This window comes from Mirounga leonina, unplaced genomic scaffold (genome assembly GCF_011800145.1).
Source record: "Mirounga leonina isolate KUSES-001 unplaced genomic scaffold, KU_Mleo_1.0 Mir_169, whole genome shotgun sequence".
Lineage (NCBI taxonomy): Eukaryota > Metazoa > Chordata > Mammalia > Carnivora > Phocidae > Mirounga > Mirounga leonina.
Window position 1 is genome coordinate 22,922,399 of NW_023270431.1, and position 26,365 is coordinate 22,948,763.

General features: G+C 36.2%; 1 long non-coding RNA gene across 2 annotated transcripts in view; it reads left to right on the forward strand.

Annotated features, from left to right (window-relative positions):
- LOC118017398 overlaps window positions 1–26,365 on the forward strand; it is a 230,794-nt gene that overhangs the window by 164,544 nt on the left and 39,885 nt on the right. The window lies entirely within an intron of this gene.

Here is a 26,365-nt window from a genome sequence, read left to right on the forward strand (position 1 = left end):
AGAGAGAGAGAGAGAGAGAGAGCACAAGCAGGGGGAACAGCAGGCAAAGGGAGAAGCAGGCTCCAAACTGAGCAAGGACCCTGAAGTGGGACTCGATCCCAGGACCCTAGGATCATGACCTGAACTGAAGGCAGATATTTAACCTACTGAGCCACCCAGGTGTTCTGAAAATAATAATTGTTACTTTGACATTCAAAATAATATTTGGTGGGCTATCAGATATCTACTCATTTGCTTCTATTGAGTCTCTCTCTCCCCTATCTACAAATTCTGGAAGTTGATCACCAAGCATATTCAAAAACTTTTTCCTGGGATTGGAAAAACCATGAAGTATCATATATTATACATTGCTTAGCTACGGGTGGTGGAGAAAAGTTCTCACAAGGATGTGGGCATAAGCCATCTCTTCAAAATTCAGCTAAAATGACGATGGACAATTTTCTGCAGGCAAAGCATGACAGAACCACAGCTTTTATGGCATTCTGAAATCCTATGGACTAAGACTTCAGAAAACGTTGCCCCTATTTCATCCCAAAACTTGCGCCTGCAAACCCAATACAGCTAAATATAAATGTATATGTAGATGGAACTTTTTTACCTCTTTAACATAAAATGCTTTTCATTTGATTTCTCTTCATTGCTGCCAAGATGAGTAGATAGATACACTGCAGCTTGTGGTTTCTGGATTTTGTTGCAAATGTTGGAGCAAGGGGCTGATTGATTGGTATAAACATGTAGCAATGGCAACAGCTGCTTTAAAAAAAAAGCATAAAAAGGAATGAAATGATTAAAAATAAACAGTAGTTACATTTATGACATATACACTGCCTGGATATTTTTAATTTTCCTTGCCTTGGCTAAAAATGAAACACTCGTACAGATAGCAGTAAAATAACTACATTCCAAATTCAAGTGTTTGTGCCTCAGAAGTATTGAGCCTCTTTAGACCTTTTTAAAATTTTTATTTCAACGTCTTTTTTTATTGCACTAGGCTTAATTTTCCGTAAATGTTATTTACTTAAATTTTGAAAATGTGGCAACTTTACAGCAAATTGTAAGCTTTTCCTTGATCTTGACTCTTATAAAGTAGATAATAGCAAATGAAAAAATTGCTAAGTATTTATTTTGCTATTAGCATTACCTAACTCTTATTTTCAATAGTCAGTGATGTCATGAGTCATATGCTAGGTGACATCTGAAGTGGCATTTTGTTTTTTTTTAATTCTCAAACTTTTAAAGATGGATCTTTGAGTGATCTCCCTATAGATAGGAATACCTTATTCCCAAGGATGGTTGGGTTTAAACAGTCTGATATATCACAGGAATTTACTTTCTCTAACTCTGAGATTGGTAAAAACATTTTTTTTAATATCTTTTTAAAATAAATGTTTTTTGGTCACATTGTTCACAAAGTAAGAGACTGTGAAAACCAGAATAGATGGTTAAAGACCACGTTGTCCAAACCTCCATTGTTCTGATGCTAGCTAGTCTTATAGGCTGGAGACACTGAGGGAATTTCCCCATCCCTTTGAACCCAAAGAAAGTGAGAGAGAAAGCCAGAATTAGAAATCAAATCCTAGGTTTCAGTGACCAGTGAGATTTTTACATTAAAAACAAAAACAAAAACAAAACAAAAAACTGTCTTCTCAGGGCATGGTATTAACCAGGTCTTGCTTCTTCCTAAGAGTTTACTCACACGTACACAGTTGTGGCCTTAGATTTTAGGCCTTAATTATCCCACTTGTTTTTCACCTTCTCCCTGGGAGACAAGTTAGATTACTGTTTCTGTATTACTGACGAGGAAATTGAGGTGCGAAGAGAGGAGGTAAGAAGTACAATAAGACACTTGACTTTCTGACCGAGGAAAAGGTTTTGTTTCAAAAGGTCTTTTGTAAGTTTATTGTTTTCAACTCAGAACTCATTTCCCCATAAAAAGTCAAGTTGTGCATAATTGTTGAGTGCCTATAAGAAAACTTCTAGAATATCTATTTAATATACCTTCTATCCAGAATGTAGCTCTGAATGAAGTTCAGTGTAGAATATACACATGTCATTTTTAATGACACTTCTTTGGGGAAAATAGACTAATTCATCATGGGAAATTGGAACGCACAGAGTATCATTTATAGGGCTATCTCACTTTCTTTGGGTTCAAAGGGATGGGGAAATTCCCTCAGTGTCTCCAGCCTATAAGACTAGCTAGCATCAGAACAATGGAGGTTTGGACAACGTGGTCTTTAACCATCTATTCTGGTTTTCATAGTCTCTTATTTTGTGAACAGTGTGACCAGAAAACATTCATTTATATAGTCATTAATGTAATACTTCCAACATATTAGGGTATATCTGTTCTTTACTCCCATCTCATTCTTTCTTATATTTTTCCTAAACTTTTGTCAGTGAAGAAAAGAAAATGGCCTTTATCAGGTGTCTTGGTTAGGCCTTGCCTCCAACACGTTCAGAGCCAAGGAAAGCAGGGGAAGGAACGGTTGGGTGTCTCAGGTTGGGATAAGTAGAAAGATTATGCCACTTGTGTTTCAAAGGCTTACCCAGATTTTAAGAGTGTTGAAGCTTATACACTGTGGTGGGCTTTATTTTTAAAAACAATGAAATTTATCAATAAAAAATTAGGTAAAAAAGTAAATATTTAAGGTGAGAACAGAAATAAACCAAATTAAAGATTTTCAAAAGCCTGAGACATACCACAAACATCACAAAATCCCAAACAACCTAACAGTTTTCTTTATTAACTCTCTGGCACAACTTTTTAATACTTTTTTTCATATTTTGCCTGCCTTCTCTTTGGCATTTTATATGTCAGTGAATTAATAATATCACTTCTCTATCGGGAATAGAAAGATGATTTAATCTTTCTTGTCTTCTATCATGATTAATTCTTATTGATATTGGGGGTACATAAATATGTAATTTCATATACAGGTATGTTTATAATCTTATTACAGGTTTGTGACCTCAAACAAAGGATTCCATACATTCTATTTCATGTGATTCCCATAAAAAGGTGTTATACATTTATACTTGTATATGATACATTATTAAATATGTTCCTGACAGGATGGAACTTCCATTTTGACTAGTTATTAAAGAGAACTGAATCCTCTGTTTATAATTTTACATCTCTGATTACCGGATGAAGTTTCCATAGATTGGCTTCTGACACATTACCTTTCAGATCTTCTTTCTTCCCTACGTATCACCTACTTCTGGTGCAGGGCACTGGGGTAAACATTCATATAGTACTATGTCAAGGTGCAAGTGAATCAATACAGGAGGTAAGAGGAGTATTCCTAGAAACACTCCTAAACTGGGATAGCTAACAACAACTTATTAAGAATGGAAAAGACTATGAAATCACAAAAACCTATTACACTAAACATACTAAATATGCACCCAAAATTCTCTTTCACTGTATTTTCACAGTGGCATCTCTACTCCAAACTATCCTAACAAGGGGGAAATACAGAGTGGAAAGAAATAGTTGTATTAACAGACTCTGGTTAAAATACCCTAGTTTTGTAAGGCTCACGGTGACATCTGATCACAATTGTTAGTGACCTGTTCACATGGGGGCTCTTGAAGCAGAAGCATTAGTAGCTTGATGGTAAATCTGCATCTGGACTCAACACACTTTCTGTTCTTTTTGTCACTGTTTTCCAGATCCCAGCTCATGTCCTCTAGAAGGGGTTCTGTTTGCTGTTTATAAGTAGGGACTATACCTAGTCAAAATGGAAGTTCAGTCTAGTCAGGTATATATTTAAAAATGCTTTTATCCATACCACAATTGATGATGATATACAATTTATTGTAGACTTAACACAGACTAGATTTAACATGGACTGATAAAAAAAAGTTCAGTGGGGGTTTTTTTGTTGATTTTTTACTTTTATTTTTAAAGACAGTTTTTTAGAGTAGTTTTAAGTTCACGATGAATTTGAGAAGAAGGTACAGAGCTTTTATATGTACCCCTTATCCCCCCACATGTTCACCTTCCAATTCCTCTTAAGGAATTAGAAACTCCTAACCCTAGGTAGTTAAAAAAATTCAGAACAAACTACTTTCTCAATCTCTTCCCTCCCTTTTTCCTCCCCCTTCCTTTTCTCCTTTCCTCATTCCTTCCTTCCCTCTTTCCTACTACTTCTTTCCTCTTTTTTCTTTCTTTCTCATTTATTATTTTAAGGACCTCAAAAATATAAAATTAGTTTAATCATAATCTTTAGTTCATTATACAGCATCATCTTTCTTGCATGCATTGTCTTCTTTCTATATTAAGTAATTTTTCTTGATTTTTAAGTAACATAATGAATATTCAACTGAGTATCTTAAAAGAACAATAATTCATAAAAATTGTGTTCTTCCATTATCCCTCAGCTTCCTCATAGAGACGACCACTATCCTAAATTTTGTGTTCATCATTCTCTTGAACATCTTTACATGACTAGAGAATATATTGTTGTTTTCAAACATCATAAAAAGGGTATCATACTATTGTAGTCTCTTGGGAATTTTTTAAAATTCTATTTCATATTACAAAAATTGCTCCATGTTATTCTATGCTACAACATTCAGTTGTGTTAAATTGCTGTAGTATGGTCATTAACCTTCCTTTTGATGGGAATTTATATGCTTTCCAGTTTTTAGTAATTAATTACTTGAGTATTTTTCCAGGAGTGAAATTTCGAACCCATAGTTTGTTATCATTTAGTTTGTAAAGATAATCTCAACTTGTTTACAAGACAACTTGTAACCATCACATTCATATCTGCAATATATAAAGAGATCCTTTTAATCTGTTTCTCCTTCAAACCATAATATTGTTAAACTTCTTAATTTTAGCCAATGAATAGGGGAATATCTCATTGTGGTCCTGACTTCCCTAATTACAAGTGTAATTATTTCTTCGTGTATTTTTTGGCCAAATTAACTTCATTTGTTTTGTCCATGTTTTATTGCTTTTTTTTAAAAGAGATTTGTAGGAGTTCTTTTTATGTTCTTAATACTAATCCTTTCTCAGTTAAAAGTATTATAAAAATCTTCTTTGAGTGTAGCTTGTTTTTTTTCCTTTTGAAATATATCTTTTAATTAATGGAATTAATTAATATACATATAACTTTCAACTTTTTCTGGTCAGTAGCTTTTGTGCATTGTCAATAAAATTTTCTTATACCAAAGTCAGTAAAAAGTATTTATTTTAAAAGATTTAATGCAATTATAATATCAATGTCAAGTGATACTTGATAGGGTAATTTCTTTTGACATTCTTTCTGCTGTGTGTGTGTTTACATGTACTTTCTACCCACAATTGCACTAACATGGACACTTTCTTATATCAAAATAATTACTGCATTTGCAGTTCCATTAAGTTCTGTTATTAACAGAATCCTCATGAATTATATGGGCAGGTCACTTGATTTCGCCTATGTAGTTTTGAAAAAAGCCTGGTTTTACTTATTTATCACCTTAGATGATAGGTTCTCAAGCCTCAGCATGCATTAAAATCACCCTGGTGGCTTGTTCAACTAAGAATTGATGGGCCCACCCACAGGCTTTCTGATTCAGTAGATTTGGAATGAGACCCAAGAACTTGCATTTCCATGAAGTTCCCTGTTGAGGTTAATGCTGCTGGTCTGGGAACCTCACACTGAGAGCAATTATCTTAGACTAACTTTGCTTGTATGCTCCTTATGAATTTCTGCTTTTATTCCTGTCCTTTCTGACCATTGCTTCAGTGTCTTTGTTTTCTCACCATGTGCAGGCAGTAAGGTGTGTTAAATTCTGCTTCTTTCAGAAGATGGAGAGTTGAAAGCTGAAATTTATCTTCTTAGGAAGATAATTTAAATAGCATTTAAAATAACAGGCAATCTGTTGACCTTGCAGTGTAATAGTATGTAACACCCCTTGCTGGCTGCAACAGCCTGGGTTTTTACTCTATTTCACATACATTGTTGTATAAGATATAAAGGGGACTTGAGTTCTATAGGGGAGGGTATGAAAAGGCAAGAAGGAATTCAGTTTGTGTTTCCAGAGGGAAAAGGCAAACATCTATTCTGGAATAACTATTTATAGGTGACTATCCATTTATAAAGCAGTTACGTAAGCTGGTTTAAAGTAATTTGGAGATTTGGAGAATATTCCCAGGATTTTGGTTCTAGAAGCTTCCTGACCTTCTTAGCTATGCCTTTCATTTATTTGCTTTGGTTTCAGAAGAGGCTTGATCTAACAGAATGTCATGATTAATAAAATCTTCTTCAAATTCTGGCTGTTAGCTTTGCAATTGTATTTGCCAATGAATGAAGTTTATAGAATTTTAATCCCACAAGTGATATTTCAGATTCACGAATGCTGAGTTCCATCTACTTTTTGAACCACTGTTTGATATTTCATTGTGGACAACTTATTTTTCCTGTAAACTCTGTTGCTCTATTACAATGGCACATAACAAAAACAACCATGTTAACAAAGACAAATCCATTATTCATTTGCACAATAAAAATTAATTGAATGCCACCCTGTGCCAAGTCTTCTGTTTGGCAATGGAAATAAAATAATGAGCAAGACTGATATATTCCCTCCTGCTCTGGTCTCATATTCTTGCAGGGAAGAGAGATAAGTAAATAAACACTACCAATAAAACACTGTATGGTATGTAAAATGATAAACATATTCCAAGTAGGGCTGATGGGATCTGGCAGTGAAGAGATTCTGGAGTGTTTTGGCGTAATGAGGAATGTGGCACCACACACATATAAAGGAAATGAGAGCCATTTCTACTTACCTCAGATTAAAAAGTTGGTACTCCTGGGACACCTGGGTGGCTCAGTTGAAGCGACCTAATCTTAATTTCGGCTCAGGTCATGATCTCAAGGTCCTTAGATCAAGCCCCATGTGGGACTCAGTGCTGGGCATTGAACCTGCTTGAAATTCCTTCTGCCCCTCCCTTCTCACCATCCCCTCTAAAGAAACAAAACAAAACAAAACAAAAACTGTTACTCCTCCTCCCTACAACCCTTCTTTTGCTCTACACTGCCAAACTTTTATAATCAATAAACATTCTTGAGTAAGCATTTTGTTTGGAATTCAGTCCCAAAGGGCAGGGAAAAGAGACCTACACCCCTCAGGGTTAGTTCACATTCACATAAAAAAGAACGGGACACAGCCTCTCAACTTAGATACCAGGAATTAGGCAAGCGCCAATCAGCCATAATAGAAACGAATACTGAGAAAGATTTAATAGCCTTCTACAGTGAAGCATTTGGCAAAACTTGTCCAAGAGCTTTGGAAAGGCTGTTGGGCCCCTTACCATTTTTCCCCCCAAAGAATCCATTTTGTCTACAGCCTGAATTTCATAGCAGTGATCAACTATTATAAACCAGAGTAATAGCATCTTCGGCAGTATTGCTTGTAAAAATAACTGGGGAATAGCAGTAGACCTGCTGAGAGCACCCTAGGGGGCTGCAATGCAAAGCTTCCTGCACTTGTAAGATAATAGGATGATATTCCCCTTGGCCACCAGTTGTGTGGTATAAAGTCCCTTCAGGGATAAAATCCCACGACAACATTTCTTTACGTTTCCTTCTCCCCACCTTGCCTTTTGGCTTCACTTACTATTTTTTTTTTTGAGAAATAAAATGCAAATACCATAAATAGTCTTATAATAATTAATGTGCTTCTATTTTTAAATGAACATCTGCAATCGCAGGAAGTATTCATAAAACTTCAGTTTTTTTTTTTTTCGATCTAGCATCTTCTACCCTGGTACTTGTCACTTTCCTTCAAGTCCCTTGTCAAAGAGGTACATGCGTGACTGACATGAGAAGAGAATGTGTTAGAAGGGAAGAAAGAAGAGGAAATGTAAATCTCTCCTCTAACATCAGCACCCTTCCCCATGCCTGCAGAATTCATAAATCAGGTTTGGTAACGAAGGTGGAAGGTGTATGTGCTGTGTAAGAAGAAAGTGGTGAAGTTCCTGTCTGAGAATGGAAAGGTTCTGATAGTGAACTGAAAACTCCCAAGTTCATCAGAAACTAATCTTTAAGTCTGGGTACAGATGGGGGTGCAAGGATCATCTCTCTCTCTCTTTGTATTTGGCATGTTTTCAGTGCTCTAAAGTGTCTAATGTTACTATTTATAAAATTATTTTGAAAGTAATCAAATTCAGAGATAAATACAAACTATGGTACGGTCCTTGGGGTATCATTCTAGCAAGTAATCAAAATACCTTGTACAGATGCATACATCATTAGATATTAAAGTTGAATATGCCTTCGCATTTGTTCCTAGTTAGAAACATGATCCTGTGGGAAAATCTGGGAAAAATATAAACATTGGTTTCCGAAAGGTTATTTCATTTTACGTTACATAATTGCCTCACTTATTATCTGTCTTTCCACCATCTGAAAACCAAATGTCTAGTCTTTTTCTACAAGTGTTCTGGGCTAGGTTTAGTTGCAAATGCATTTCACAATCTTGCACTGGAGGAGATTCTTTGTACTTGAAGCTAAAGAAATTGAACCAGGGAGTTACTAAGAACTTTCCAAAATATAGTAAATTAATGCTTTGCTTTCTATTCTTGGGGAGTTACATTTAGATCTTGATTGGCTAGTGGTCAGGAGTGCAGTATTTTAGTTTAATATATACTGGTTGGTTTAGAGCTAGGCAATTAGAGGTAAGGACAAACTTTTTTCGACTGTGTGCAAGGATAGCAATAGAAAAACAAAGATGTTACAGGTCCTGATGAATGGGTTCTACCAGTAAGACAGAAGAACACATAGAGAGTATTTTTATACTGTGCATGTACTTTGTATTTATAGAACATTTTTTATTCCAACATCTCAAAACAAGTTTAAACATACTTATTATCAGCTGAAGGAGGTTACTCCCCTGCCAAAGACATTAGGATGCTGACTCACTAGGTTTCTAACTAACCCAAGGTCACTTACTACATTGGTGTAAAGGTTGGGGACATGGAATTATAACTGTTTTTTTTTTTTTTTTTTTTAATCCTGCCATTTCAATCTCTCCACATCTTGACCCTAGTACTTTCTCGATGAAAGAACTAGGAAGAGACCGAAGTGGAAGTCAGATTTCTCCCGGATGGGCATAGAGACATTGAGTGAACAGGGTTAAAGGGAGTATCTGGGGGTCATTGCTTTTTCTTTATTTTTCTTTTTAAACCATGTAATCTATTGATATATCTATTAGCATCAAAATATTTGATATTGAGAAAACACTCTTAGATAAACTCTAAATTTAATTGTATTATCAAATGTCTTTGAGCTGGAGCACTCTTTCTGGCTATGAGCCCTACTAGAGACTAGCTCAGTACTCAATTTAAGATTGAAGTTTTATACCTGTGCACAGCGCCAAGTGCATAAGAGTGATATAATGTAAATTTTTTTGAGAAAATGATACAGAAAATTGAATAAATTAATAGTGCAGACTTCTCCATAACATCCCATTTATATCAACATCTATGTAACAACACTTTAGAACACATAAATATTAAAAAATATATAAAATATCTGACTTGGTATTACTTCTGCTTTCTTTTTCTAACATGAAATAATTCTGAGCTACATCAGTCTTAAGTGTTTCTTTTCTGATGAATGTATGTTTTTGAAGGTATGTTGAACTTCTAAGATAATAAGGCTGGAAGCAATATGTCTTGTTTTCATGATGTCTAGAGTAACTTGCAAATCATAATGACACAGACTGTCTTCTTATTTTTTTTAACTCTGAAACTAGCAAAGGTGCCCAGAGGCTAATAAATGATGGGTGAATCTCATAAATGTAATAAATACATAATAACTAACTAAATAAATAATAGATATATGGCTTTGCTATTGACTTTCATGAGAGATACATGTGTATAGGAAGGAGAGACACAGGTTGACAGTTTTTAAAGTGCTTTATAAAAGGATCCATTTAAATATAATATATTGCTATTATTCTAGAGGCAAATACTTCCCTATAAGTAAAGGGCCTGTCAGCATTTCTATTGGAAGGTTTCATTTTAAGAGTGTGTAACTCAACCCTAAATTGTGCTGTCAGCTGAAATGTGGTATATAAAGTTTCAGTGTCATTGCCATTTTTTTTCAACATTTAGAATCACAAAACTCCAAATTTTTTTTGCACGTGTGGATTAATCTAAAGCAGAAGTCAGTAATTCCCAATGCTATCAAATTTTATTCCATCTGAATAAGATGATATTTCCTAAGAAATCAAGGCTGCCAACACTAAGGAGCATACGTAAATATATTTTTGTGATTCTGCTTTATGTCAGTGTTTTGGTCAAATATAATGTGTAGGTGGATGCTGTAATACTGGCTTCCAAGTCATGTGGAGGAAAATAATTATGCCTAGGGCACTGGAAAAAGTTCAATTTTGAACTCGAGATGTAAAAGTATTAACAATCACGCCTACTGAGATGAACTATCTACCAGTGACATTTAAAACTAGCCTATTCATTTCTATTCTTTATGAGCTAGATGTCTATTTCAGGAATTTATGGCAAACATCTGATCCAAAAGTAGTTATGTTCTTGACAACAAAAAGTGATAAAGAAGCTGTAGAGAGCAATGAAAATTGATGGGGATAGAGAGTGATAAACAGCAAAAGAGACCCATTAAGGGCCAAATGATTGGTAAAGCTGAGGAGAAGGGAAGGAGAGTAAATTGGAGTGCGGGTTGATCATTTCACAGGTGCAAACGGCCAGCTCGTACCTACCACTATTTCTGCTTGCTTCTGGATGGAAATCTGAAGGTAACTTAGAGTTTGAGCCTGACGTCACTCTGGGGTTATAAGAGGGAAAGAAGGACCATGACTTATGCTTTAGGGAACTTAACAGGATAAAGTCCTCAAGTTTTAAGTTAAGTTCACAGAGGATTTTTTTTTGTAATTTTTTTTTATTAAGATATATTATTTGTTTCAGGGGTACAGGTCTGTGATTCATCAGTCTTACACAATTCACAGCACTCACCATAGCACATACCCTCACCAATGTCCATCACCCAGCCACCCCATCCCTCCCACCCACCACCACTCCAGCAACCCTCAGTTTGTTTCCTGAGATTAAAAGTATCATTTGATCTCACTGATATGAGGAATTTGAGAAGCAAGACAGAGGATCATAGGGGAAGAGAAGGAAAAATAAAACAAGACGAAACCAGAGAGGGAGACAAAGCATAAGAGGATTTTTTTTAAAATCAGGATTGAGCACGATAAAAATTAATAGAAGTGTGAAGTGTACATTTCCTGGAATGTGTGGCTTCTAATGTGTTCTGACTTTTAAAAGCATAGTGTAATCTTCTCTTCAGATATTAGAGACTCATCTTTGGTCAGTTTTTGTTTTCAACGAAAGACTCAAAACACAATACTTTGGTATCTTAGAAGTTACATTTAAGACTGCATTTTCCCTTCCTCTCAGCGAACAAAAATAAAGAGTACTATTTGCTTTGCTTGTCATTCTTATCACCACAGGGCAGGTATAAGCTGAGTGGAGAGACTTCATGTTCTGTTTTTAGAAACGAGTAGAGAGAGTGCCAACTATCATCGCGGGTGTTTGGGGTATGTTAACCCATTTAATTATCCATACAACATCTACGGGGCAGAAGGAACTCCTTCCCACTTACGTAGATGAGGAAGCTTAAACTCGAAAAGATCGAAGTTGCCTGCCAAGTTGACATAACTAGTACATTACCAGAGATAGGTCTTTCTGGCTTCAAAGTTCATTTTCTTTTTATGTAAGCAAATTATATACCATATTATATAGGAAGTTTCAACTTGATCTGTTATTTTAGGGATTTTCCTGAAAAATTAAAATATTTTGCTTTTTATTTCAGCAGTTATTTATTAGTGTCTACTAGCAAATCTATAGCACTTAAATTGTTTTAAAGTATTATCTAACTTGAGACTCAGGACATTTTTGTTGGCTTCTACATGGGAGTGTTAAGTGCTGCAGGGCACAAACGTTATCTTTTTTTTATTCTTATGTTAATCCCCATACATTACATCATTAGTTTTAGATGAAGTGTTCCATGATTCATTGTTTGTGCATAACACCCAGTGCTCCATGCAGAATGTGCCCTCCTCAATACCCACCACCAGACTAACCCATCCTCCCACCCCCCTCCCCTCTAGAACCCTCAGTTTGTTTTTCAGAGTCCATCGTCTCTCATGGTTCGTCTACCCCTCCGATTTCCCCCGCTTCATTCTTCCCCTCCCGCTACCTTCTTCTTTTTTTCTTAACATATATTGCATTATTTGTTTCAGAGGTACAGATCTGAGATTCAACAGTCTTGCACAATTCACAGCGCTTACCAGAGCACATACCCTCCCCAGTGTCTATCACCCAGTCACCCCATCCCTCCCACCCCACCCCCCACTCCAGCAACCCTCAGTTTGTTTCCTGCAATTAAGAATTCCTCATATCAGTGAGATTTATCTTTTGCTCCTCAACTCCGGGCACACTGCTGGGCCTGAAATGGGTTCTCAAAGAAGTTTCTGGATAGATTTCTATGTCATCTGATAGTCTGCATGAAGAAATGGATGTTTACTTAGCTTCTTTTGTATCTACAATGAAGTATCAGCTCTCTCCATTTTATTTTACTGCAGGATGCTGAAGACGCCTGCCTTTTGTGTTGAAACTTGTCTTTGAATCAACTTGCCTGTCACAGCAGAATACTAATACCAGTTTCTCTTGCGCACTGGCTTCTGGATTAGGCTTGGTTACAGATACAAAACTCCTTCCCTCAGCCAGGGTGTTAAGAACAAAGAAGGGAGTATCAATGGACACAGCATTTTTTGCCTCAAGACGAAAGTGGCTTTTGGCAGATGCAGAGTTACAGATGGTTCCCGGACCATGAGGTACCTGCACTAGCCCTCTACAAATCTTCTGTTCAGTGGGGAGTCATAGAAATAGGAAAGGATATCAGAGTGGAGCCAGAAAAAGATGGGTGCCAAACGTAGCAATTTAGGTCTAGATGAGGGATTACCAGTTTACAGTTTTTCCAAATGCCCCTGACTCCCCGTTACTCTTTTATCTGAGCAGGTCTTCCTTTGCACCTTCTCTCTTACAGGTGTCTACCAGAGGAGATGCATTTCCTCCTCAGACCCAGTCACAGGAGTGGGAGTTTAATTAGCATTGATTACATTGGTATATTATTAATTATGAAGACATACTAGGAATCCAAATGTTTACTTAACCAGTGGAAAAATTTTCTCAGGTTCAAGGCATGTTAAAAATACTGTTTACCTAACTGCTATTGTTAAAGGAAGAAAATTATTAAAGGAAGAAAATTGTAACCATATTCAGTAGTTAAATTCTCATTTTAGAAGCTTGCTTGTACTTCCCTTCTCCTTTTCCTTTTTTTCCAAAATCAGATAGCAAAATAATTTAAATAAACATCCTGTAAATTATACTTAATACCAAAATGAGGTTGCTTGAATTGGCATAGTATCTTTTAATGTTCTATGCTGAAGTCATTTTGAGAATGTTTCTTGTGTTTTACATTTTATGCATTTTAACTCATGATTGCTCCTGAGCGTGGGTGAATAAAAGCCCTCCTGTGTGGTCCCTTGATTAACCAGATCTCTATAATCCAACAGTCTAGCAGTAGCCAGAACTGGTCTGGTGAAAGGGACCTTCACGGATACTCTGCTGAGACCTAACACTTTAATGTTAGGCTGGAAATGGGAAAGGAACAGTGTCTTGGAGAAAAGGGGCAAAATGTGAGATGCATGGTTCTTTGCTTCCCTGCTTTATTCTTTCATGTTATCATACTGACAGAAGAAACTAAAGAAAGCAAAAGCAATGGTATGAAATTTTATTTTATAATATGTTAAAGAAGACAAGTGCCTTCTGGACTGAAAGTGAATGTAATATATACTAACTTTCAGCTGGGAGCAATTTTTTTTTTCCTACATAGACAGTTATAATAAGTCTGTTCTGGAAGCTTATGAGTTTTATAATGGAAATGCTGAACCAAACTTAACAGAGGCATCATGTGAAAGTGTGGATATAATAACAGCTCAGAAACCTCCAGAACAAGAGGATGATGAGATCCTCAGTGAGTAGGAGGGAAAGAGATGTACATTAAAAAAAAAAAAAAAAAAGCATGCCAAAAAAAGAACAAATATGTGTTTTCAGTATTGCAGGCCAACATTTTGAATTATTTGGGGGAGATGATTTGGGTGACTGTCTTTACAATGGAGTTGAATTGGTTTCTTATTTTAGCCACTGCATTGGTTCAGCTTCACTCTGTTCCATTCTAAAAATGCGTCAGCATATCAGTCAGCTGCAGGGCACTTGACTCAGCGTGCGTGTGTGCTTGCTATGAGATTAGGGTAAGTGGATGGAAACTTGAGAGAACAGATCTGGAAAGTTTACTGATAGGTGGTCTGAAAAGCTTAGCAAGACAAACCAGAGCAAGCTCCAGTGGGGGTAAATTTCTACCACTCTTCACAACATTATCCATATTTTAAATGAATCCATTTGGCTTTGGGTCTGTTTGGGTATATTGCACTTTGAATGTTTATCCATAGCTATCTTAAATACTCAAATTTTATTGTTGGATTTCCTGCTTATTAAACCATCAAATAAAATGATGGTGCCTTAGCAGTGAAGACAATTAAAAACAGAATATAATGAAACTGAAAAGTATCAGAATCATCTTCCTTCTTATTAACTTGCACAACTGCACATGTGTGTCAGCAATCACAGATTAAAGAAGCAATTAGTCTGAGCAGGGAAAACGTGAAACTGATACTTAATGCACCAACAGACTGATCTTGAGAGCCTTCGTTTTTGGTACGGTTGCAAGCAGAATTGCAAAAATCTGTTCTATCATAGCCCATCATTCTAATCAAATTGAAAAAGCCAATACTGGTAAATTGCCTTCCTATGTCATAAATCCACATTTTTAGAGATTTATGGACCCTAGAGTTAACTGACATGATGATTTATATCACCCGTGATTAAAAGCTGAATGACTTTATTTGTCTTGATGTTGTTTCCAAGAAATTAGACTCCTAAAACAACAAAATGTCAAGGAGCAGCATTTAGTGCTTCTCTTCATAGATGACTTCTACAGTGCTTAGGGACATGTTTAGGAGCAAGTGGAACTAAGGTCAAAGGTAAATGTGGAATGTCAATTATATTTACTGAAATAAAATTTATGGAATTATTTAATGCATGCAAATAGAGGAGGAAAATGAAAGCAATTTTCATACCAAATCCTACTGTTCTTTCCTCTGCTTCAATCTTTGGTTTCCCTTCTGATCCACTGACTCTTCACTTCACCCCTTATCTACCACACACAAACACACATGCACACACACAAACACACATGCACACACACACTTAATGAAAGTCTTGGGACTAGAAGTAAATAAAAATTAGATTCTCCAGATACTTTCTCAGTCTGCATGCTCCTTTGCAATTAATGGTTCCAAAACTTCTTAAATATCTGAAAGCAATTCTAGCAGATAAAGTGAGCATCAGAACTAGCAGTTACTTGTGTGGGTGAAACCAAGGATTTAAGTTTTCCTTCAGTTAAAATGAAGGAATGCACCAGTACTTCTCAAGTATTCTTTCTGATGACTGGTCATCAGACCCAGGGAAGAAATCACTGGCTTATTTTTATAAAATTACCACTCCTCCAATCACCTGGAGTGGCTTTTCAAATATTTTTGGTGGAATCTTTTCTTCAAATAACATGATATTTTCAAACTGGATAACATTTTAAAAAAATTAGATATGAAAGAATACATCATCTGAAAACAGCTAAGAGATTATGAAAAAGAAAAATAGTGAGGAGAGACAGCTTTATAAGTGATGAAAATATATTCTAAAGGCATAGCAATAAAAACAATATGATGTTGTCATTAGAATAGAAAAAAATAAGTGGTGAATTAGAATGGAGAACCCAGAAATATAAGATATCATAAAAGTAATTTTTTTATCATCTGGGAAATAGTAGTTTTACTTAGTAGTTCAAGCACAATTGCTAATCTTCCAGAAGGAAAATAAATCTGAATTTTACTTTGACAAAACAATAAGCAATAGATGAGTTATATATATATATTTATTTATTTAATTTTTTAAAATTAATTTTATTTTATTATGTTATGTTAGTCACCATACCTTACACCGTTAGTTTTTGATGTAGGGTTCCATGATTCATTGTTTGCGTATAACACCCAGTGCTCCATGAAATACGTGCCCTCCTGAATACCCATCACTGGGCTAAGCCATCTGCCCACCCCCCTCCCTTTAAAGCCCTCAGTTTGTTTCTCAGAGTCCATAGTCTCTCATGGTTCATCTCCCCCTCCAATTCCCCACCTTCATTTTTCCCTTCCTACTATCTTTTTTTTTTTTTTTTTTTTTTACATATAATCTATTATTTGTTTCAGAGGTACAGGTCTGTGATTCATGAGTCTTACACAATTCACAGCACTCACCATAGCACATACCCTCACCAATGTCCATCACCCAGAACCCCCATCCCTCCCACACCCCACCACTCCAGCAACCCTCAGGTTGTTTCCTGAGATTAAGAGTCTCTTGTGATTTGTCTCCCTCTCTGGTTTCATCTTGTTTCATTTTTTCCTCCCTTTCCCTATGATCCTCTGTCTTGTTTCTCAAATTCCTCTTATCAGTGAGTTATTATGATACTTGTCTTTCTCTGATTGACTTATTTCGCTTAGCAGAATACCCTCAAATTTCATCCATGTCGTTGCAAATGGCAAGATTTCATTTTTTTTGATGGATGCATAATCCATTGTATATATATACCACTTCTTCTTTATCCATTCATCTGTTGATGGACATCTTTGCTCTTTCCATAGTTCGGCTATTGTGGACATTGCTGCTATAAACATTAAGGTGCATGTACCCCTTTGGATCAGTATATTTGTATCTTTGGCGTAAATACCCAGTAGTGCAATTGCTGGGTCATAGGGTAGCTCTATTTTCAACTTTTTGAGGAACCTCCATACTGTTTTCCAGAGTGGCCGCACCAGCTTGCATTCCCACCAACAGTGTAGGAGGGTTCCCCTTTCTCTGCATCCCCGCCAACATCTGTCATTTCCTGACTTGTTAATTTTAGCCATTCTGACTGGTGTGAGGTGGTATCTCATCGAGGTTTTGATTTGGATTTCCCTGATGCCTAGCGATGTTGAATACTTTTTCAGGTGTCTGTTGGCCATTTGGATGTCTTCTTTGCAGAAATGTCTGTTCATGTCTTCTCCCCATTTCTTGATTGGATTATTTGTTCTTTGGATGTTGGGTTTGGTTAGTTCTTTATAGATTTTGGATACTAGCCCTTTATCTGATATGTCATTTGCAAATATTTTCTCCCATTCTGTCGGTTATCTTTCGGTTTTGTTGACTGTTTCCTTTGCTGTGCAAAAGCTTTTTATCTTGATGCAGTCCCAATAGTTCATTTTTGCGCTTGCTTCCCTTGCCTTTGGTGATGTTTCTAGGAAGAAGTTGCTGCGGCTGAGGTCAAAGAGGTTGCTGCCTGTGTTCTCCTCAAGGATTTTAAAGGATTCCTGTCTCACATTTAGGTCTTTCAACCATTTTGAGTCTATTTTTGTGTGTGGTGTAAGGAAATGGTCCATTCATTCTTCTGCATGTGGCTGTCCAATTTTCCCAACACCATTTGTTGAAGAGACTGTCTTTTTTCCATTGGACATTCTTTACCGCTTTGTTGAAGATTAGTTGACCATAGAGTTGAGAGTCCATTTCTGGGCTCTCTATTCTGTTCCATTGATCTATGTGTCTGTTTTTGTGCCAGTACCATATTGATTGATAAATACACATTCTTCTCTAGTGCCCATGAAACATTCTCCAGAATAGATCACATCCTAGTTCACAAATCAGTTCTCAACTGGTACCAAAAGATTGGGATCATACTCTGCATATTTTCAGATTACAGTGCTTTGAAACTAGAACTCAATCACAAGAGGAAAGTTGGAAAGAATGTGTATTCGGTAATTTATCAATAAATACCTATACAGAAGAATAGGTATTAATTCTTCTTGAAATGTTTGGTAGAATTCCCCTGGGAAGCCATTGATGATTACAGCTTTGTAATAGAGCTGGAAGTCCGGAATTGTGATGCCACCAGCTTTGCTATACTTTTTCAACATTCCTCTGGCTATTCAGGGTCTTTTCTGGTTTCATACAAATTTTAGGATTATTGTTCCATTTCTTTGAAAAAAGTAGATAGTATTTTGATAGGGATTGCATTAAATGTGTAGATTGCTCTAGGTAGCATTGACATTTTCACAATATTTGTTCTTCCAATCCATGAGTATGGAACATTTTTCCATTTCTTTGTGTCTTCCTCGATTTCTTCTGTGAGTATTCTATAATTTTCTGAGTACAGATTCTTTGCCTCTTTGGTTAGATTTATTCCTAGGCATCTTATGGTTTCGGGTGTAATTGTAAATGGGATCGACTCCTTAATTTCTTTCTTCTGTCTTGTTTTTGGTGTATAGAAATACCACTGACTTCTGTGGATTGATTTTATATCCTGCCACTTTACTGAATTCCTGTATGAGTTCTAGCAGTTTTGGGATGGAGTCTTCTGGGTTTCCCACATAAAGTATCATATCATCTGCAAAGAGTGAGAGTTTGACTTCTTCTTTGCTGATTCAGATGCCTTTTAATTATTTTGTTGTCTGATTGCTGAGGCTAGGACTTTTAGTACTATGTTGAATAGCAGTGGTGATAGTGGATATCCCTGCCATGTTCCTGACCTTAGCAGGAAAGCTCTCAGTTTTTCCCCATTGAGAATGATATTCGCTGTGGGTTTTTCATAGATGGCTTTTATGATATTGAGGTACGTACCCTCTATTCCTACACTCTGAAGAGTTTTAATCAAGAAAGGATGGTGTACTTTGTCAAATGCTTTTTCTGCATCTATTGAGAGGATCATATGTTTCTTGTTCTTTCTTTGATTACTGTATTGTATCACATTGATTGATTTGCGGATGGTGAACCAACCTTGCAGCCCAGGAATAAATCCCACTTGGTCTTGGTGAATAATCCTTTTAATGTACTGTTGGATCCTATTGGCTAGTATTTTGGTGAGAATTTTTGCATCTGTGTTCATCAAGGATATTGGTCTGTAATTCTCCTTTTTGGTGGGGTCTTTGTCTGGTTTGGGGATCAAGGTAATGGTGGCCTCATAAAACGAGTTTGGAAGTTTTCCTTCCATTTCTATTTTTTTGGAACAGTTTCAGAAGAATAGATATTAATTCTTCTTGAAATGTTTGGTAGAATTCCCCTGGGAAGCCATCTGGCCCTGGGCTCTTGTTTGTTGGGAGATTTTTGATGACTGCTTCAATTTCCTTAGTGGTTATAGCTCTGTTCAGGTTTTCTATTTCTTTCTGGTTCTGTTTTGGTAGTTGATACATCTCTAGGAATGCATTCATTTTTTCCAGATTATCCAATTTGCTGGCATATAGTTGCTCATGTTCTTATAATTGTTTGTATTTCTTTGGTGTTGGCTGTGATCTCTCCTCTTTCATTCATGATTTTATTTATTTGGGTCATTTCTCTTTTCTTTTGATAAGTCTGGTCAGGGGTTTATCAATCTTGTTAATTCTTTCAAAGAACCAGCTCCTAGTTTCATTGATCTGTTCTACTGTTCTTTCAGTTTCTATTTCATTGATTTCTGCTCTGATCTTTATTATTTCTCTTCTCCTGCTGGGTTTAGGCTTTATTTGCTTTCTCCAGCTCCTTTAGGTGTAGGGTTAGGTTGTGTATTTGAGACCTTTCTTGTTTCTTGAGAAAGGCTTGTATTGCTATATACTTTCCTCTTAGGACTGCCCTTGCTACATCCCAAAGATTTTGAACAGTTGTGTTTTCATTTTCATTTGTTTCCATGAATTTTTTAAATTCTTCTTTAATTTCCTGGTTGACCCATTCATTCTTTAGTAGGATGCTCTTTAGCCTCCATGTATTTGAGTTCTTTCTGACTTTCCTCTTGTGATTGAGTTCTAGTTTCAAAGTTTTACTATTAGATGTAGGGGTGTTGACCTGTATTTATTGTTTTTGAAGGGGGTTCTCTGTGCCTCCTGGATTTTGATGCCCATTTCCTCCCCCAAATTAAGGAAGTTCTCCACTATAATTTGCTCCAATATACCTTCTGCCCCCTCTTTCTCTTTCTTCTTCTTCTGGGATCCCAGTTATTCTAATATCATTTCATCTTATGGTATCACTTATCTCTCACATTCTGCCCTCATGATCCAGTAGCTGTTTTTCTCTCTTTTTCTCACTCTCTTTATTCTCCATCATTTGGTCTTCTATATCACTAATTCTCTCTTTTGCCTCATTTATCCTAGCAGTTAGAGCCTCCATTGTTTATTATACCTCATTAATAGCCTTTTGATTTTGACTTGGTTAGGTTTTAGTTCTTTTATTTCTCCAGAAAGGGATTCTCTAGTATCTTCCAAACTTTTTTCAATCCTAGCTAGTATCTTTATAATGATCATTCTGAACTCTAGTTCTGACATCTTACTAATGTTCATATTGATTATGCCCCTGGCAGTCGGTACTGCCTCTTGTTCTTTTTTTTTTTGAGGTGAGTTTTTCCGTCTTGCCATTTTGTCCAGAGGAGAATAGATAAATGAGAGAACAAAATGCTAACAGGGTAACGATGACCCCAGAAAAATATATGCTTCCAGAAAGTGGTTGCTTTTCTGTTCATAGAGATGCTGCTATTCTTTTTTCGATCTCCTGTTGAGTTTGTAGGTGTTTGATAACTCTCTGGCTGAATTCCTGGGACCAGACGAAGTTTAGGTCTCCTACTCCTCAACCATCTCACTCCTCTGAATTATATATTTAAATAAACATTTAAAGATTATATAAACCTATATAAAATCTAGGAACTTATTATATAATAAGACAAAAATCTCTGCTGGGTAAGCAAAAACAAAAAATCCTATAGACATATTTATATGAAACTTTAGACACATTTTTATGGCAAAATCTATCATACACAAAGTCTATAATAAATGTTTGAGGGGAAAATTCATAATAAATATAAGACAAGAACATTAGAATAAGACGAGCTCTTACAAATTGATAAGAAAATGACGAGAAAAAATAGAAAGATGAACAAAGTGCATCATGAATAAATAGATAGTTTACAAAAGACTAAATCCAGACAACCAATGAACATACTGACTGAGGCTCAGCCTCACTGGTAGTCCTGACTGCTTGTAAAAAAAATGACACATTCTTTGTGCTTAGAAGGTTGAACCAAATTATAAGGGATAATACCCTTTGTAAATCATAGGATAAAAGGTAGGCTTATACTTTGTAAGTAGAAATGTTATTTATTATAGCCTTATAAACAAATCTGGCAAGAGATATTAAAATTGAAAATACATATACCTTTCAACTCAGCATTGCCTCAGCTAGGAATCTATTCTACAGGAAAATAAGCCACTGGGATATATGAAAACTGAAAACAAAGTGGATGTCTAACAAAAGGAGAATGAGTGAATAAATTATGTAAATTCATAACATAGAATAATGTAGGTAGGTAAAATATAAAATTTTTCTGGCATAGTTGACTTGGGAGAGATTTTTAAGATGCAATATTAAATGATAAAAGCACAAGACCAATAACCTTATGAATGATAGACATAAGGTTATCACTTTTAGTAAACAAATAACAAGAAACTCTTAATATTATGTATTCTAAGTTGCAGAAGGACATACACCAGGTTGTCAATAGTGGCTATTCAGGTGATAAGGGAAGAGGGGAGAAAGGCAGAGGTATAAAAGAAAAGGGAAAGACTTAATGATAAAAACTGTATGTTTGCTATGATCTTGATTTCAGAAATGTTCCCAACGTTTTGCTGGTCATTATTTCAGAGTGGTGAAATTTCAGGAGATTAGTATCTCATAGTTAGAGCTGAGGACCTAAAGCTGAGAAAAGGACAAGCCACACACCAATAAGTAGAAAAGAAAAGTGCAGGACCATCCTTACAGTCAGTCCTTGCCAACTTTAGCTGGTCACCCACTTCTAAGCTGCATAAAAGAAGATTTGAATATTGGAGAAAGGGATTTTTTTTTTATCAGATTACTGAGGTCTTGTCCCTCCTTTCAAGTTAGAGGATGCATTTTCTCCCAACTCCTCAAGTGTTTGTGTTTCAGAAAACCATCAGAAAGCTGGGCATGTGTTCCAGAATATAAGGGACAAAGGGACTCATAAAATATGTGAAAATGAGAATCTTGTTGAAGCAATCTCTGGCAGGAAAGGCTGAAATTTTAAATTTAATAAGATGCTGAAATTTTGTTCATAGGCAGCATTATAGACTTTTTAATTCTCTGAAAATTGAGATCACCTGTTAGTTTATGAAAATGACTAGGAGAGTTATAGGATCAGCCTGAAATTTCATTTAGATATAGGGGAAAACAGGTCAATAGGAACAATTTAAAGATGTAGCTAGAAAGAGTAACACTACTTCCTGTTTGCACTCTACTGAATCTCTCTCAGTGAATTAGCCATAGGTATGCTTTTATACATGATTAAAGAGTTTTTAAATAATCATGTATTTTTACATAATCAGATACAAAATCCAAATGTGTTTTCTTTGTGAAAATAAAGAAAATTACATTCAGAATTTCAAAATACAAGGGTGCCTGGCTGGCTCAGTCAGTAGAGCAAGTGACTCTTGATCTCAGAGTCATGAGTTCAAGCCCTACATTGGGATTAGAGACTGTTTTAAATAAATCAGAAATTTCAAAATAAAAAACAAACCACATGACATTGGAATTGCTCTGACTGAAGGTCTCATGCATGAGCTCTCTGCCTCACTAGCCAACTTCACTCACATCCCCTCATTACCCACTACCACCACCCACCCCCATCCAAATAATTAGATTCCTCCATAGAACTCAAGGAATCTGTGGTCTACAGTTTAAACACCATGGTTCTGGACCATGCATAATAGGTGGTTTTCAGCTTTTAACAACAACAACAACAAAAGCCAAATGTATCTTAAGTGTCTACTCTGTGTCTCTCACTTTATACATATTCTCTTTAACCTTCTTACTAACCCTTTGACAAATTCCAATATTATCTTCAAGAAGCTGAAACTTGAAAAGGGTGAGTAATAGACTCAAAATCACACAGTAGCAGAGTTGGGGAGGTGAACCCAGGTTTGTCTGATTTTTGAAGTTGCTGCTCCTTAGGTCATAATATCATATGACTTTCAGGGGGTAACACTGAGTTACTAAAGTCCAGGGATGCCTGGGTGGCTCAGTCGGTTAAGCATCTGCCTTCAGCTCAGGTCTTGATCCCAGTGTTCTGGGATTGAGTTCTGCATGGGGCTCCCTGCTCAGCGGAGAGTCTGCTTTTCCCTCCCCCACTCCCCCGCTTATGTTCCCTCTCTCGCTGTCTCTCTCTCTGTCAAATAGATAAATCTAAAATCTTTTTTTTTTTAATTTTATTTATTTATTTGACAGAGAGACACAGCGAGAGAGGGAACACAAGCAGGGGGAGTGAGAGAGGGAGAAGCAGGCTTCCTGCTGAGCAGGGAGCCCGATGCGGGGCTCGATCCCAGGACCCTGGGACCATGACCTGAGCCGAAGGCAGACGCTTAATGACTGAGCCACCCAGGCGCCCCGATAAATCTAAAATCTTAAAAAAAAAGAAAAGAAAAAGAAAATAGATTGCCAGAACCCCACTGCTTTTGGCCATAAGGCAAAATATAAAGCTTGCTGAAAGAAGACAGAGTCACATATTAATATCTTCCTCTGCACTTTCATATATCTCTTCCACCTAAAAGCTTAACCAACATGAATACTCACCTTAGTGATCTGAGGAAGCACTAAAATGCTCTGTTGAGGTCTGGGAGATTAAGAGACTTTAGTTCATTGATTTGTTACATATCTAGGAATTATTCTTTATACATGGATATAATTGGTAGTTCTTTCCCAAAACTATTGAGGGAATGGATAAAAGAGGAAGTAATCCAATTCTGAACAATGCAAATGAATACTTAAACTGAAAGATTGGTAATAACAATTTTTCACCTTGTCAGTCAACAAATACAGAGTATGAACTACCTGGCCTCATTCTAGAAACAGAAATTTAGTGAAAAACAAAATCAACAAAGTCTGTGTCCTCCCAGATCTTATGATGTAGTAAGAATGAGTTCAATCGGCAAATAAGGTAATAAAATATAATGGCAGATAATACAATCTTTAAAGAAATATAAAGCAGGGAATGTTATCTAGAGCATGATGGGTGGTGCTATCTTTAGATAGTGTCATCTAAGATGACATTCAAAGTCCAAATAAAGTAAGGGGGTAAATATCATTGCTTTATGGGGAAAAGTGTGTTCTAAGCAGAAGAAAGAGCAGGTATGAAACTATTAGGCAGAGGCATACTTGCTGCTGTACAGGAGCATCAAGGGGGCCAGATAACAGAGAAGTGGATGAATTAGTGTAAGAGTGGTAGGAAATCAAGTCAAAGAGGTGGATTAGGTAGATCTTGTATTATGATAATATGATGTTTTGGTCCATTTTGCTGTCTATGATTTACTCACACTAAGGATGGGAGAGTAACTTCCCATGGCATCTCTACCCAAGATTGTCACATACAATCCTCTCTTGCTATAATCCTTGATTATAGAACTTTTGATGATAAGTATCTACAAGAATATGCTCTGGAGAGGTGAGGCTTTGAGAGGACAAAAAAGCCTTTGTGCCAGTTGTGATAGGAATTAACCCTCTGGCCACAACAAGAACATAAATTGGGGAAAAAAAGAAATAATGACAATTCATGACAATTCAGAATTTGGTCCTTTCTATTCCCCTGTGGACTGCAGAATTAACAAAGTTTGTTGACAGGGAATCACACTTTGGTTAAAACTAAGTAAGTAAAGCAGGATGATCCTGTATGGCCAGATCACTGGAAGGAAATAATTAAAGCTATTTTTTTTTCAAACTCTTAAGAGACTAGTTGGTAATGGCAGAAAAATAGCTGTTCAATTGGAAAAGATTGTCTCAGGGATGAAATCTCTTGAATTTTGTGTAGTTTTGTCTCTAGGGAAAAAGTGAAGGGCCCTGAAGCAGAGCTTTCTATTTCATTCCAGGATGGGACAGGAAACTAGAGATCTGAATGATAACATAACCCTCAAATACTTGCATGTAAGTGTGAGGAGTGAGCTCAGTTAATCAAAATCATCCTAAGATTCTTAGTTCATGATGATATATAAATTATGCACTTAATGTTTTATATCAGTGTTATATAGTTGTAATTTCCAATAGCTGGTCCCAGAAATTGTTCTATCCTGTGATGTGAAGCAGGGAATAATTGTCTTACTCTGATATTATTGTGCTCCTATTTGATAGAAGAAGTTGTAAATGACATTTGCAAAACATAGAAGTCCGAGCTGCTGAAAGGAGGGGGGTGGGGCTATTTTTTTACTCTGCCACTTTAGCAGCTATGTCTCTCTTGCAAATGGATAATTCCCGCTGTTTCATGGATTAGATATCACACACATACATATGCATATATATATATATATATATATATTTGAAAAATAAAGATTTATCAACAATTTGTTAGTGACTTAATTTTTTATTACATTTTTATTAAGTTTTTTTTTTTTATAGGGCAGTTTTAGGTTCACAGCAAAACTGATGGTAAGGTACAGAGATTTCTAATATACCTCCTGAACCTACGCATATATAGCCTCCCCCATTATCTACATTCCCCACCATGGTGGTACGTTTGTTATAATTGATGAACCTGCACTGACACATCTTAACTACCCAAAGTCCATAGTTTACATTATGGTTCACTCTTAGTGTTGGCTGCACTGACACATCTTAACTACCCAAAGTCCATAGTTTACATTATGGTTCACTCTTAGTGTTGGGCATTCTATGGGTTTGGACAAATGTATAATAACATGTATCTATCATTATGGAATCATACAGAGTATTTTCACTGCCTTAAAAATCCTCTATTCTCCACCTGTGCCTTCCCACCCTTCCATCCCCACTCCCAATTTCCAGCAACTATTGATCATTTTATGGCCTCCATGATTTTGCCTTTTCCAGATGTCATATAGTTAGAATTATACAGTATGTAGCCTTTTCAGATTGGCTTCTTTCACTTTAGTAAGATGCATTTAAGTTTCCCCCATGTCTTTTCATGGCTCACTAGCATTTTTTTTTTTTTTTTTTTAGTTTTAAATAATATTCCATTGTCTAGATGTACCGCAGTGGAATATACTAGACAGTGGAATACATCCATTTACCTACTGAAGAACATATTGGTTACTTCCAAGTTTTGACAATCATGAATGAAGC